This window comes from Chaetodon trifascialis, chromosome 18 (assembly GCF_039877785.1).
Source record: "Chaetodon trifascialis isolate fChaTrf1 chromosome 18, fChaTrf1.hap1, whole genome shotgun sequence".
NCBI lineage: Eukaryota > Metazoa > Chordata > Actinopteri > Chaetodontiformes > Chaetodontidae > Chaetodon > Chaetodon trifascialis.
The window spans coordinates 8893270-8907180 of record NC_092073.1 but is presented as its reverse complement, the minus strand read 5'-3'; the positions used below and the strand labels follow the sequence as shown (position 1 = coordinate 8907180).

The 13911-nt window shown below is 44.4% G+C and overlaps 1 protein-coding gene across 1 annotated transcript in view; it reads left to right on the top strand.

Moving 5' to 3' along the window:
- The window catches only part of adarb2 (adenosine deaminase RNA specific B2 (inactive)), a 169008-nt gene that overhangs the window by 20515 nt on the left and 134582 nt on the right, over positions 1 to 13911 (top strand). The gene's annotated exons all lie outside the window — the stretch shown is intronic.

Sequence of the window (13911 nt, the reverse complement as noted above, 5' to 3'; positions counted from 1 at the left end):
GCTGCTTTACTGCGGCAGTTCCTGATTGATTGGGGAAAATCCCTGCACTCATGCAGTGATTCGCATACCTGTCACCATGGTTACCAAATGATCTTGCTGCTTATACAGATTGCCTCCTTGACGGTTTTTGATTAGCAGATGAACTGAATAATAGTTTTACCTTTAAATTCAAACTAAAATCACATCTCTGGCCATAAAATCCAGGGGTTGCTCAGTTTTACTTTCCCGCAACAAACAAACTTGTCTTCAGGTAGTTTTTATTGCAAGGATGGACAGCTTTCACACCAGCCTAAACAGACCAAACGAGTCAATGCACCAGTTTGTTTTAACCAAACTGAACAGGTTAGGTGTTCACAGTATGTCATTTATGTGTTTCAACATGGTCACATGCCAAATTAGTTGATCATAGTGCCTTGCATTCCTTCTGTGACTTAGCGAAGAAAGAATAGGTGTTGAACCTGTATGACATGCAGAGATGATCAGGAAGAAGGGCCAGAGTCAGACTTCCTGTATTAGGAATTTCAATAACTCTGGAGTCTGAAGCATCACAGAGCCTACTGTGGACATTGTGAAAGTAGGTAAGAAAGGCAAAAAGTTTGGCATAGTAGTCTTTCCATTTCAGGCATCCAGTACACAGGATACATTGTCTTTCATGATCTTTGGTTCATGATAAACTAAACTGGATAAAAGGACAAATTGTCATGCCAGACATATTTGTTTCTTAGACCACAGGTCTGTTGGATCAGGCAGTTATGGAAGTTATGTTGTGTAGTCTGATCCTGGCATCTTGTAAAATGTTACACTTAATCTCTGCTCCACAGATCGTTGATGTCAACCTGTAACACCCCAGGCATCAATATGGAATCACTGTCTTCATTATAATTTAAAGCAGAACACAGTCATGCCCCCCGTGTACAGACTTGACACTGCCTTGCCTGTCTGTCGCTATCTAAGTAAGTTCTAATATCAGTAAACACCTTGCTGTTCATGTCAGGTGTGTGCTCCACTTCCTAAAGAGAGGGTATGTCTGCTCTTTGTAACATCACAAAGTGCTGTCTGCAGCATATGCTGCATTTTTAATTCAACAAGGGCGTTTTGGAAGCCTCGTAGCATGCCATACGCTAGCAGCTCGAAGTGGTGTTCCCCTGACGCTGACAGAGAAATCAAACGTAAAATGGAGCACCAGAGCGAGCAAGCGAGCGGCGATACAGAACAGATGTTCACAGGAATGTTGACTTTGTTTGGCCCTTATCTTTGACGCTGCCATCCTCCGGTAAAGTGAGTGACGGAAGAGGAGAGAATAAAGAGAGAGGGAGGAGGAGATGAGTGAAAGGAAGCAACGAGGAGGAAAAGGAAAAGCGGCGCTGTTGGTAGAACTAAGTGGAAGTGTTGGCAGGCGGGGTGTTCGATGGCAGGAAAGTGGGACAGCCACACAGCTGTGTTTTGGCGTCGAGGGACCCTCGAGATTGGTGTCACTTTCAGTATTTCATTGTCAAGGAGAAGAAAGGGAGAGAAACACTAGAGACATTGTGATGTACACACAGAGAGAGGAGAAGGATTGGGGTGAGGCAGAAAAAAATGAAAGTAAAAAGACAGACAGACCCTGGAGCAGCTGCCTCTATATTACCTGAGAGTGTAGAAGAGAGGGAAGAAAAACGGGTCTTGTGTTGGCAATCGGGGGCAGGTAAACATAAGCACAGGAGAACTGATGCCTGTTTCAATTGCAGGGTGACCTGGCGAGTGCGCCCTGTCATCTAGACTGGAAGAGAGGAAAACAACATTTCACGTGATTCAGCAGCTACTGTGCGTAAGGCGATGCTGACATCTTTAAGATCAGTTTGATAGTTTTGCTTGCCACCTCACAATAAATAGCCCTTTCGAGTTACATTGCATTAGCTGTGATCCGGAAGAATTTACGATCAGCCATTATTTCATCCTTCCAGGGTGATAAATTGGGTGATAAATTCCTGTGGCCCAAGCCACTGAGGGGTCAGGTTCTTTTCATGTTGGCTATTTCATGTTTATTTTGCACAGAGTTATCTGTCAAGTTGAAGTCTTTGAGTAATGCCCCTAAAGTTGGGTGGTAGGGATAGCAAGGGAGAGTGCAACAACTCAGGTCAGTGCTTCCACAAAACTGACTCTCCTTGCAGCCATTGAAGGAAAAACTCACCTTTGCTGTCTTTGCCAAATCATGTTCTTCAGTTGGAAAAAACACCCGCTACAGATCGATGTCTTATCACTCAAACAGCTGCGAAAAGTAGCAGATAGAGGGAGTAAATGTGGGGCCATTGTGGCCATGATTGCTTGCCGCAGCACTTGTGGAGGTAGTCAGAGAGACTCTAAGAGACTTGGACAGAGTGAATGATGGCAGTCCTGATTCACACCACCAGCTTGTCTGTGCGCAGATATATGGGACAGCTGAGGTGAAGACAGATAAACTAGACCCAAGAGGGAGGGAGAAAGCCTGTTCAGATCTCATCCCTGAATGTTTCATCTTATATCATTACCCTCGTTTAGGATCCTGCAGCAGGATCACCTGCAAGACGCTTTAACAGCCTGCTTAAGTGCTGCTTAAGTTCCTCAGAGATAAAAAGTCCCTCTGTCATCGAATAAAAAAGAAAAGTAGGCATGAAAAGCAAAACAACAGATGAATATGGAAAAACAGCCCACTCTTTCTTTTTTCCCTTTGGTTTCTAGCACACTGCTGGTAAACAGCGCGTGAACAAGCGGGCTGCAATTTTGAACGCAGCTTTATTTTCCACCGTTTATTTAAGCCCAAAATGGGTCCTGATGGAGTCATCAGCCCCCACTCGCCGGCTAATGGTTTAATTATGTCCATCTGGAGGAGGCTGGGAGTGGGAAGCTCGCCTTACTCTCCAGTCATTCCTCTGGTAATTTGTCTTCCCCCGCGCCCACTGACTGGCGCACTGATGGCGCGGAGACGCGGTGAAGCATTCTGGTGGTGGATCGGCCTCCTGCTTCCCACCCAAAACACCCATCCTTCCTCACTTCTGATGCTACTTCTACCTCTGGCACATAGTGAGATGCCACAAGCTGTGCTCTGCTATGTGATCCCTGACCTTACCAAAGCCAAGCCGGACTTCCTAAGAGCAACTTAGCACTCTGATGATCTCCTATGTGAATGCAGATAAAATCCTCTTTGACTTAGCCGTGGAGATTCCACAGAAGGCTTAAATGTGATTATTGCTATCTGTTGCATAATAAAGTAATAATCCCCAACATTACCATATAAATGAATGAACCTTTTGCCACTCTCTACGGCCAGCTAATGCAGCACAACGGTGATCCCGCCCATGGCAAATTTCAAATTTGCTGCTCATGACGACACTATCAAATGGGACTTTACCAGGAAGACAAATCCTGATTTCCAGTGATAACAGCAGTGACCTCTCTTGAGCCCTCAAGGGATGGATGGTTCATGGACCCAAAACAAAAACCAATCTCAAATAAAAAGACAGTCTGTATGGTATTTGTTATGGATCAATGTTTCCAGTATAATAGAACAAGAACAAAAGTGACTGATGTGGAAGTAGTTTGTTTAAAGTAACATTTTTTGCATTCTTGCCAAGAGTTAGCTAAGAAATTTAAGACCACATTTTTGTCTGTTGGTTACATCCAGTAGATGGCTAACCTAGTTTAATATAAAGACTGGAAGCATGGGGACACATGGACAAATCTCCCTTCACAGCACGGGGGGATTCTTTCTCACCTAGGCCCATGAAACTGGCCTGGCCTGTGTATAAATGCGAGCCTAAATGCAGGGTGTTGGTTTACCGGGTGGTCGGCTGATGGTCTCTCCATGTTCTGGGTTCAGTGTACCAGCTACAGTAGGTGCAAAATTAGTGATGTTAGTGAGAGAGTGAGAGTCTTGATCTTGCTCACTAATAGGTGTGTATAGTGTGTGTAAACACTCAGGGAGCTGTGTAAACCCCATTTCAGAATTTGAGAGATGAGTAAATGGCATTAATGTGCTTTCGCACTCCACAACAGGCCTGAGTGTGAATCAGTAGAAGAAGCAGCAATAGCCATCATTTTCATTCTTCTACCTACCTGCACAGCATAAAACAGACCCAGTACATGAAAAACAGTGGCTGAACTGGCGACGAAAGTACAAATACTCAGCCTTTTATCAACACAGTAACCAAGACAAGAGACATCAGTATTTCCCCCACATTAATTGGCACCTCCAAAGACTGACATACCACAACATGTAACACCAAAGATGGCCTCAGAAACAAAAATACAGATTATCCCTTTATACTGAGAAAATACTATCAACTCCTGCTACAGTAATATCCCGCGTTCCTCCTCCTGCGAGCTTAATCACTGACCCTGAACTCTATTCCCTTATATCGCTGTCATATATCCGTATGGATCAAGTGCTGTTAGATCACATTTCATGGCTGATTTGTACATAATGATGCTGTCTCATCTAAGAAGTCTGTTGGGCTGAATGGCTTTGTTAGTTTGCAGGGCGAACATCATTACTTAGTCTGGGTATTGTTATGAGCAGACTAAGCTGTATTCCCCTGCCAGGAAGATGACATTGAATTACTTGTTGAGGAATTGGGTCAATAATGAGCATCAGTGCCAAAAGTGCGCTCGTGTCTTGTGAGTCAGTCTGTCTGAATGTGTGTTGGTTCAACTCGTAAGATTTACCTGACAACTTGTTGGTCTTTGCTTGTATGTTATGTAAAAATATGTATAAAAGAGGAGAGTCACTGTTGCAATTATGCAGGGCTGTGATGGTTCTGGTTTTGTCTTTGTTGATGTGTCATCTTGGCTGCAAATTCTGGGTCACAGAGTCTTGTTCGGATGGTTCATTTTAACCGCCGGGTATTATTGCTGCCATCATTTCCGCAATACGTGCAGAAATGGCTCATTCCTTTTGCAAGGTAATTTAACATTTGAATAGAGGTCTGTTCTGCACAGATGACCTACTTACCTTTTTACTCCTGAAAGCACACAGTTTTGAATCTGAAGGTCGCAATGACGCATGGACATAATATGCTGTTAGGGCATAAAACTAAAGCGTTATGGTTATGGGCTCGTGCTTTATCAGCCCACCTTTGAAAATGAAATGCTTTTACTTCACTGCCCTTATGTGTTGTTCTCACTGAAAAGCCTTTTTAGTTCAGATCTTCTGTTCTGTTTGTTGACTTCGCGGAGGTAGCCAAAAAACCAAAGCAGTTTCCATCTCGTGTCACCTGTGTGCATAAATGTGGAGGATTTATCGTTAGTGGATAGGTTTTCGCTAATAGGCGAGAGCAAGGACGTTGTTCCAGCTCGTCAGCTGTTCTCACCTTCACTGGCACCTCAAAGAGCGAGGCTCCTGTCTGACATCACCGCCGATCAAAGGAGGAAAAACACTGTCAACCTGCAGTCTGAGCCTTTGAACGTTCAACTCACTTCCTTCCTCTCTCTGACAGAGGAAGATTGCTTTGATTTCTGGTAAAGGAGAGGGGGTCAAACATTACAGTGCCTCAACGGAAAAATTGCTAATTTGATAACATTGCCAAACACATTAAATGGTTGTGTAAAAGAATTAGGCCAATTGGCCATGTGTGGCCACAGTTCCATGAAAAGTAACCTGAAATGGAATTTTCTTTACATGTTTACAGCAGTTTTAGCAGCTGCTAACTCCTAGTTACTGTGTGGTTTCATTGGAGAGCTTTGGTGTCCTCTGGTGGTCTAAATACCGTTTCAAAGCTCAAATATTAGCTATGATTGACTTAGGTCAAACAATAATGATATTGGTATTGACCTTCAAAGCCTTCAGTGATCATTAAACCTTATTAGGCTTTAGCTCAAAATGGAAACAACAAACTGGCCCCTAAACCCACGTCTGTCTGGTGCTGTCTCCTAGCCTGGCCTGGGGAGAAGGTTTTTGGGGAGTGATAAGGCAGAGGAAGGCAGAGGGATGTGAGGTGGGAGGAGGGGGTCAGTGGTGGTAGAGGCAATGTAAGATGGCAGCCATAGGGGAACGGTATCGACCTCAATTATGACGGGCAGTGGAGCGCTGCTCAGGAGCAGATGAGTTGAGAGCCAGCCCCAGCGGAAAAGTCAGCGGCTGATAGCTGATAATCCCTTGGATGAACCGGGACAAACCGGTCACAGATGGAGCTGTCCCATGGTCAGGTGTGATGCCAAATGCTGCTTAAGGATGTGCAGCATGGAAATGCGGCAGATGATGGAGTTAGTGTAAGATTTCTGTGGGATGAAGTTGAAGGTGATTGGAAATGGATAATATTGTGATATGGCTGTTGAGTTTAGCAGTGAGTAGGGAATCAGCCAGAGCGGCTGCGTGGGGCTACCGTGTCGGCAAACACCCACCTTGCTTGGAAAGTATACTTACCAAGCAAGTCTATGTATATAAAACTGTATATGAGGATCAAGGAGACTGTAGGATCTTTTAAACAGCTCTTTGTTATTTCACAGAAAATGGCGACATCACTTAATAAGTTTGAATGCCTGAACAGGTTTTGAAATTATTACTGAATGCTCTGAAAAGTTAAATGAATTAATAGAACAGATAAGGAGAATGGACAAACTCATTGAATCACTGCTTCATGGCACTAGTAGAAAAAAACTGATCACTGACTTATTGACTTCCTAAATTGAAAATGTGTTTACGTCATTGCATGGAACTCATTGAGATCATGTAAGCTAACATGGGGCCAGGGATCGCTGTGGCACTGAACATGACCAACAATCTGGAGCCGTTTCTCAATACCAAGTACGCCAAGTTCGGACTTACGAACTTGGCAGTTTGGACTTAGTAAGTTGGACCTGGGAGTACAGTCTCTCCAGGACGGGAGGACGCAGGACCGTCATTCTGCAATTGGGACAGCAGCGTACTTGATGATGTTAGCAGGACGACACATCTCCGAAAACTTTGGAGCAAATTTTAAACTACGCGCTATCGTGATGAATCGACCACAGATTTTAAGTTTTAACATCCACTTTCTCACATAAAATAATCTTAAAACCACATTCCGTACTACTAAAACAGCAGTATTTCCAAACTTGGAACTTATAGATGTGAGTCCTCTCCTCCGCCATCGTTGCTACGAAATGCATTCTGGGATACGTGGTTGCCCCAAGTCCGCACAAGTCACCATCCGATGCATCCTCGATAAATTGGGAGGGGCAAGAACACATTCGGGTATTTGAGTGTACTTGTCGAGATGCGGACTTTTGAATTGGAACAGTACTTGGACTCAGAGTGATGACGTTTCTCAAGTACACAAGAACACAAGTACAGAGAAGAACGCATATTGAGAAAGGCCTAGGCGGAGGAGAGGACTCATAACTATAAGTTACAAGTTTCAAATACTACTGTTTTAGAACTACGGAATGTGGTTTTAAGATTATTTTATGTGAAAAAGTGGATGTTAAAACTTAAAATCTGTGGTCGATTTATCACGATAGCACGTAGTTTAAAATTTGCTCCAAAGTTTTCGTAGATGTTTTGTCCTGCTAATGGATGAGCTGAGATGGTGATGTCATCAAGTACGCTGCCGTCCCAATTGCAGAATGACGGTCCTGCGTCCTCCCGTCCTGGACAGACTGTACTCCCAGGTCAAACTTGCTAAGTCCGTACTGCCAAGTTCATAAGTCCAAACTTGGCGTACTTGGTATTGAGAAACGGCATCCTGTACGCCTCAGTTTAGCCTCTTTTCCAGGCTCAAATCTATTCAGCGGTCACAGGATAATTTCTATGAAATGAATGACTGTTTGTCATTGGAGGGTCTCATTTTGTCCTTCCGTCACAACAGAATGTAAACTGAATAAATGTTTCTTAAAAGCCATGGCAGAGGAAAGCAAAACTTAAACTCAGACATCTGTTTTTTCTGCTTCTGCAGTCGTGACTGACATTGTACTGTGTTACCACCCTGTGTCAGTGAAAATGGAACTGATATCCAGGTCATAGCTAACAGTCTGCCACCCAGGAAAGGTGGGTAAAGAGAGAGGAGACGGCATCAGAAACTGGCTTGCTGGTCTCGTTGAGGCACGTAGGAGACACTTCCGGGCGGACTAACACACAACCTCATGTTTCCATTAACAGAAATCAGATTGCTGTTTGGCCTTTCTGTTACCTTTGAATAGCACAGGTCCCAGCGTTATTGCAGCAGATACACTTCTGATAAATCAGCGGTGCTGTGTGCAAATGTGATAGAAGCAACAAGCTCTAGTCAGAATAAATTCTGTGTCACACCGCCTGCAGATACAAAATAAAAGATGTGTTCATTGATGTTTTTTTTTTTTTTTTTGCCAGACATGAATCACAAAGCTGTACTTCAGAGAAAAGTCAAGCACCAAACATCAATAGAAAATGTCGTTTGGGAGAGGTACTTGTGATAAAGAACTGTTTCAACACCTCTTCAAACAGCTATACCCTGATGAAGTGAAAAAGACTTGTTTTGAGTTGCTGAGGGATGTCCCAAACTACAGTATGAGGGGAATTTTGGAGGCGATAAAGGCCAGAATATTCACGTCTCTACCTATAAGTGAATATATCCTCTCCTTAAAAGGTCTTAAGTAAACCACATTAGGGACTGTTTGAGGATTATTTGGGGGCTATGTCAGAAAAGTGGGCGAGGTGTGTATTTTTGGAAAAGCAGTGGACAGTTTTTCATATTTTATTTCTACATTTTCGTCAAAGGTTCACTCTAAAAAGAAGTACACTGAAAGAGTCATCTTAATGTAATCTATGGGCACTGTGGATCATATAGGTGCATTTTGCTGTATACAACAGTCTTGTCTCCACAACAGATCTTTATTTCCTGCTTGCTAGTAGGACCAATTTCCCAGATCTGTGCTTTTGTATGTGCCCTGTTCACATATTCACAAAGTGGTACAAACTGTTCGTTTAGTAGCCTGTGGTTCAAAAGCAGCTGGAAAACTCTGTAAACAGGACACGTCATTTGTTACCTTTACCATAATTTTGGCAATTGCTGAGTCCACTTGTAATGTGTGATTTGGGCTACGTGAAAATGAGTGTTCCTTTGACATTTCAAGCTTGAAATCAGGTTGAGTTGAAGGCACTGGAAAGGCTCTTGTTTTTTTTAAATCCAAACCTGAGGGTCAGCCTTCCTCCCTGCCCACCATAATAATCAGTCCTTTAGTTTGACACTTTAATAATGAAATCTACTGTAAATGCAAGCCATAAAATGCCAGATTGTTTGCTGAACAGCCTTATTATTCAGCTGACAGACATTAGAAATATTAACTCAGTCCTGCAATATTGTTATGGTTACCGTTTTAAAAACCATTTTCTTCAGAATAACTTAACCAGCTTTTACCTCAAGATAGCCACAGTGAGAGCAAGAGATGGCACCCAGGATCTACTGCCTCTCTTGTGTGGTTTGAATACTTTATTCCCTCTGCCCCCTCAGCATTAGCAGTAACAGCACTGTGTGCAGGTACTGTAAATCACAATGGCATCTGAACTCCAGGAAGCATACACAGGTCCAACTGTGATCCTCCATTAGAGGACATGGAGCATCAGAATCCTGCATGACAACAACCTAAATCTGTCTGTCGCACTGATCTGCTACCTACATACAGCGGAGTCCAATACAAACATTATGTTTCTGGGGACTTCCTCTACTCGTGTTTGTGTGTGTATTATCATCATAGAGAACCGAGGCGCCTCATCAGAACACAGATGCGCCCTGATTAAGGGCGAGCGCAGCAATGACAGAACTGCATTAGTGTGATGTATGTGTTGTTAGCCAGCAAGCAGCTAATTCCAAATTTAACACCTGATTCGCACAATGCAGTCACACCTGAGTGCAAGCCAAGATTTACTACCCTTGTCAGACCACTGATGGCTTTTATAAGTAATTTTTCGGAGTCCCCGATTCATTCTCTCTCGGCGTCGCTGATAATGAATTATGATTCTGGGTCAGGATTCAGCTTAAAAGCAAAATTATAGTCATTTGGAAACTGGGTTGGCGTCAAATAGTCACTTTGCTGGAGGGAAAGCCCCCCCCCCCACCCGCACCCGTGAGGTTTCTTGAAAGGTAGAAAACACTGTTTTAAAAGACAAATTCATCTTCATTTCAGGACATGCAGAAAGAAGTGGGCCTGACTTTGCTCAGGCTTTTGTACGTGGTACAGTTTGCCCTAAACAGGAATTTGCAGAGGTGACATTTGGCAGTGAGCTCCGCTTTGCACAGTTTTGTCACATAATCAGCCAGGATAGAACATCTGATACTGTGCTAACGGGCATCACAGAGACTTCCCTGTTTAATGCTCATTTCCAGTGATTCATAATGACAGTGTGTGCGGTCCTCATGATGGAAAACAAGGGTGCTATTCATGTCGGGCACCGCAGGCTTTTGTCTGCCGACAGGTTGTGTGATTTTGAACAGGTGTATGTGCTGCTTTGTCCCATCTGGCCTTGGTATATTTCCCAACCTGCTATTTGTCCCGTTTTATACCTCTCACAGTGAAACAGCCATGTGCAGGTGTGTGTGTGACTCTGTGTGTGTGTCTGTTGTTGTTAGCGGTGGTGTTCCAGGTCAAGCTGCTCCTGTATAATCATGGTTGTGTCAGCAGCCCGCCCGCTCATCACTGCACAAGGATACCAGCCTCTGACATTGACCCCCGCTCCCACCCTCCGTCTCAACATACACATATACAAACACTTACACGCTCCCAGGGTTATTACACCGTTAAGTGTATGTTTTCTAATGGACCTGAGTGCATTGGAATTAAAGCAGCAGCTTTATTACCATAAGTGTCTCTCAGATTAGCAAAGGTGACTTGGTTCAAGGATTGTGGAGACAGGCATGTCGTGTCATGTGATCTTATGTATGATGTTTGCTTTCTTCTGCCTTTAACTAGAAGAACTGATTTCTATCAGGTATTGTAAAGGCTGCAACCGTATTGGTTCAGTTAAAGTCGCTTTCTTTTTCATTTGATGGGATGATGATGATGGGATGTAAGTCGTTAGCTACAAGTTTGAATAATTAGATAAATTAATGGGGTATATGCGCTCATCTGAGTGGTGGTATGTCAGACAAACCACTGGTGGGAACTGCTGGTGTGCTGTGCCTTTCAGGGAACAGGAAGTGTTCGTTTGCTGCTGTGTATGTGTGCCTGTTTGGGTGCGTCTGCGTGCTTGTGTGGGTGGGTTCCAATCGAGGCTGGTCTGATTGAGTGTGCAGCTGCATGTCACTTGATTACCCCACGCACACACAAACAGAAACACACTTCCACACATTTCCCTAAAAGTTAGTGTATTTGTCTGTCCCTTTTTTTCTTTTTTTTTTTGTTACATTTTTTTGGTAATGGATTTGTTTGCCTGTTCGTGTGTGTGTGTGTGTGTGTAAAGTGAATCTGTCTGCATATGCGTTTGCATTTGAGGGTGTGATTGTGCATGTGAGTGTGAGGATCTGCCTGAGGACAGCAGTCATGCTCCATTAATTAGCACAGCAACCTGCTGACTTTCAAGTGTCAGTGTCAAAATTAACCCCGCATCTCTGAAAGACCCCTGAAAATGCTCTGCTATTCCAGTCTTGATTACTGCTCTTATTACCGTCATTGCGTGGACGTGGGTGTATTTCTACATGCATACTATGTGCTATGTGTGTGTGTCTCTGTGGACTTGGCCATCTGTGTGTGCGTTGTGCCATCAGATACCATCAGTTGGAGATCCCCTGCTGAGTGCCTGAAAACATCTGAATAAAAAGCCCAACTGGCTTTCCTTTCGTTAAGAATCCCATCAGATTGCAGAATGCAATCACAACAAAGTGGCGTCTAAATTGTATTTTTTTTTTTTTTTTTTTTCTCTTGAGAGGAGGAGGGGTGGGGGTGTGACTGAGAAGTGGATATGAAATAAACAGATTTCTGGTGCATGTAGACACGGGAGACTGTTAAATACTTGCCGCATTAACATTTCAAATTCTGTGGAGGATTGCCAGGGAGGGAAGTGAATGGCTTCTCCATGGTAATGCCTACAGTTTGCTCCAGTGTCTCACAGACCCTCCCTAAACTCATGACTGAAGTTGAAACATAAGGGTCAGCTCTCATGTTGTAGGTTTTCACATCTGTCAGTGGTGTTTTGAAGTGCCGCTCTCTGTTCTCTCCCTCTCCTCCCTCCCAGCATTTGGCTGCCTAAAAGTCTTGCGAGATGTCACCCTGCATTATGGTGCCCTCCCACACCTCCCTCTGGTACAATTACTGACTGTCAGGATGTGTATTGACCTCGCAGTGCACAGCTAGACCCGGCGGCTGGCTCCCGTACAACACACATACAGTACCACACGGGGGGTTGCGGCGGCGGTGGCGGTGTTACTCCTGGCTCTCGCGCCTCCGGTAAGAGAGAGAGCGAGGGAAGGAGGATGCCGACGGCAGCAAAGGTTGAAATACAAAGAGAAAAGGCTCATGTGAAACAGCTTCTGTCAGAAAATTTTGACTCGTTTTATTGTTTGTCCTCTAAGGTGAGTGATGCTCTGTCGGTGACCCAAGTGGGTTAATGCTGATTTTCAGCTGGGTTACTTATGAGTCATTGAAGAGAAAGTGAGAATAAGACATTCTTGCTTTTAGAAAAATGAAGAGTTGAATTCATAAGAAATAAAACACACTCTACAGTAGGTTAATTTGTACACTCACGGGTTCTGCTGCTGCTGCAGCCTTACTTGGTCTGGTATGACCAGGAGCTTATGATAGCTAAAATTAGCTAGTGTTAGCAAAGTTGCTTAGAATGGGCACTGCTTAGCTTAGGGTCAGTTTGCTGACTCTCTCTCTCTCTCTCTCTCTCTCTCTCTCTCTCTCTCTCTCTCTCTCTCTCTCTCTCTCTCTCCCTCTCTCTCTCTCTGTGGTCAAGGCAGATGACCTTCCATCCAGTTCCTGGTTCTGTGGCTCTGCTGGAGGTCTTTACTGGTATAAGGCAGTTTTTCCTTACCACTGTCACCACGTGCTTGCTTGTCAATCTAGCAGTGCTAGCAGTGTATTTCCTGTCAACGTTAAAGAGTCTGCTGATTTCTTTGTCTTTTCAGCCACAGTGACTATCATTTGCCCTGTCATCCTTCTGTTTATTCTAAACAATGCACATTGGTGCTGCAGGCTCTGTTCGGCGCACTCCTGCGAGAGGATGCATCTCGGGAAGGTGCTACCTGAGCGACAGCCGTTAGAAAAGCTTTAAAACTGGCTGTGGTTTGAAGCGCAGACAGAAATGGCAGGCAGCAGCGAACGGACGTTTGGTCTTCATAAATAACAGATTATTACTTTAAGCGTTCTGATGGGAGGCTGTAAATACAAAGACATAAAGGCTGTGCGTGTGGGTAGTGGTTCCATGAGAGGTGGTGTTTGTCCGCTGTCTGCTGTCATCAATGTGGCTCTTCCAGTGAGTAGCGCTGACAGTTGAGCTGGCCTGGATGCTGTCACATGTCCTTGTCAGGCCACTCAGAGTTAGGGGACGCACCTCGCTATTGTCAGCTTCTATTACCTCTTCACACACACATACGCACTTACACACACACACACACACACACACACACACACACACACACACACACACACACACATGCACACACACACTCTGTCCAGACCATGCACAATACAGGATATGCTCCACATATGCACACAGAGAAATCTTAGACTCTGTCCTTCGGCTTACGTGCCAGTGGCGCTCTTTCTAGCTTTGCTTCACTCACAACAGCATAGACATGCATACATACACACACACACACTTCCAGAGGGACCTTGTGACCTTCCCTGTCTGCCCCATCCTGCCCCTGTCCATGTTAAGTGTCAGCTCTCCCATGCCATCCTGCCTTGAGCTCCCGCTCCCTCAGGGCCGAACCGCCATACTGGGCCAGCAAGAAATCCTTGCCAGCGCTCCCAGCAGCACCGCCATGCATTTACCACCTTCCTCAC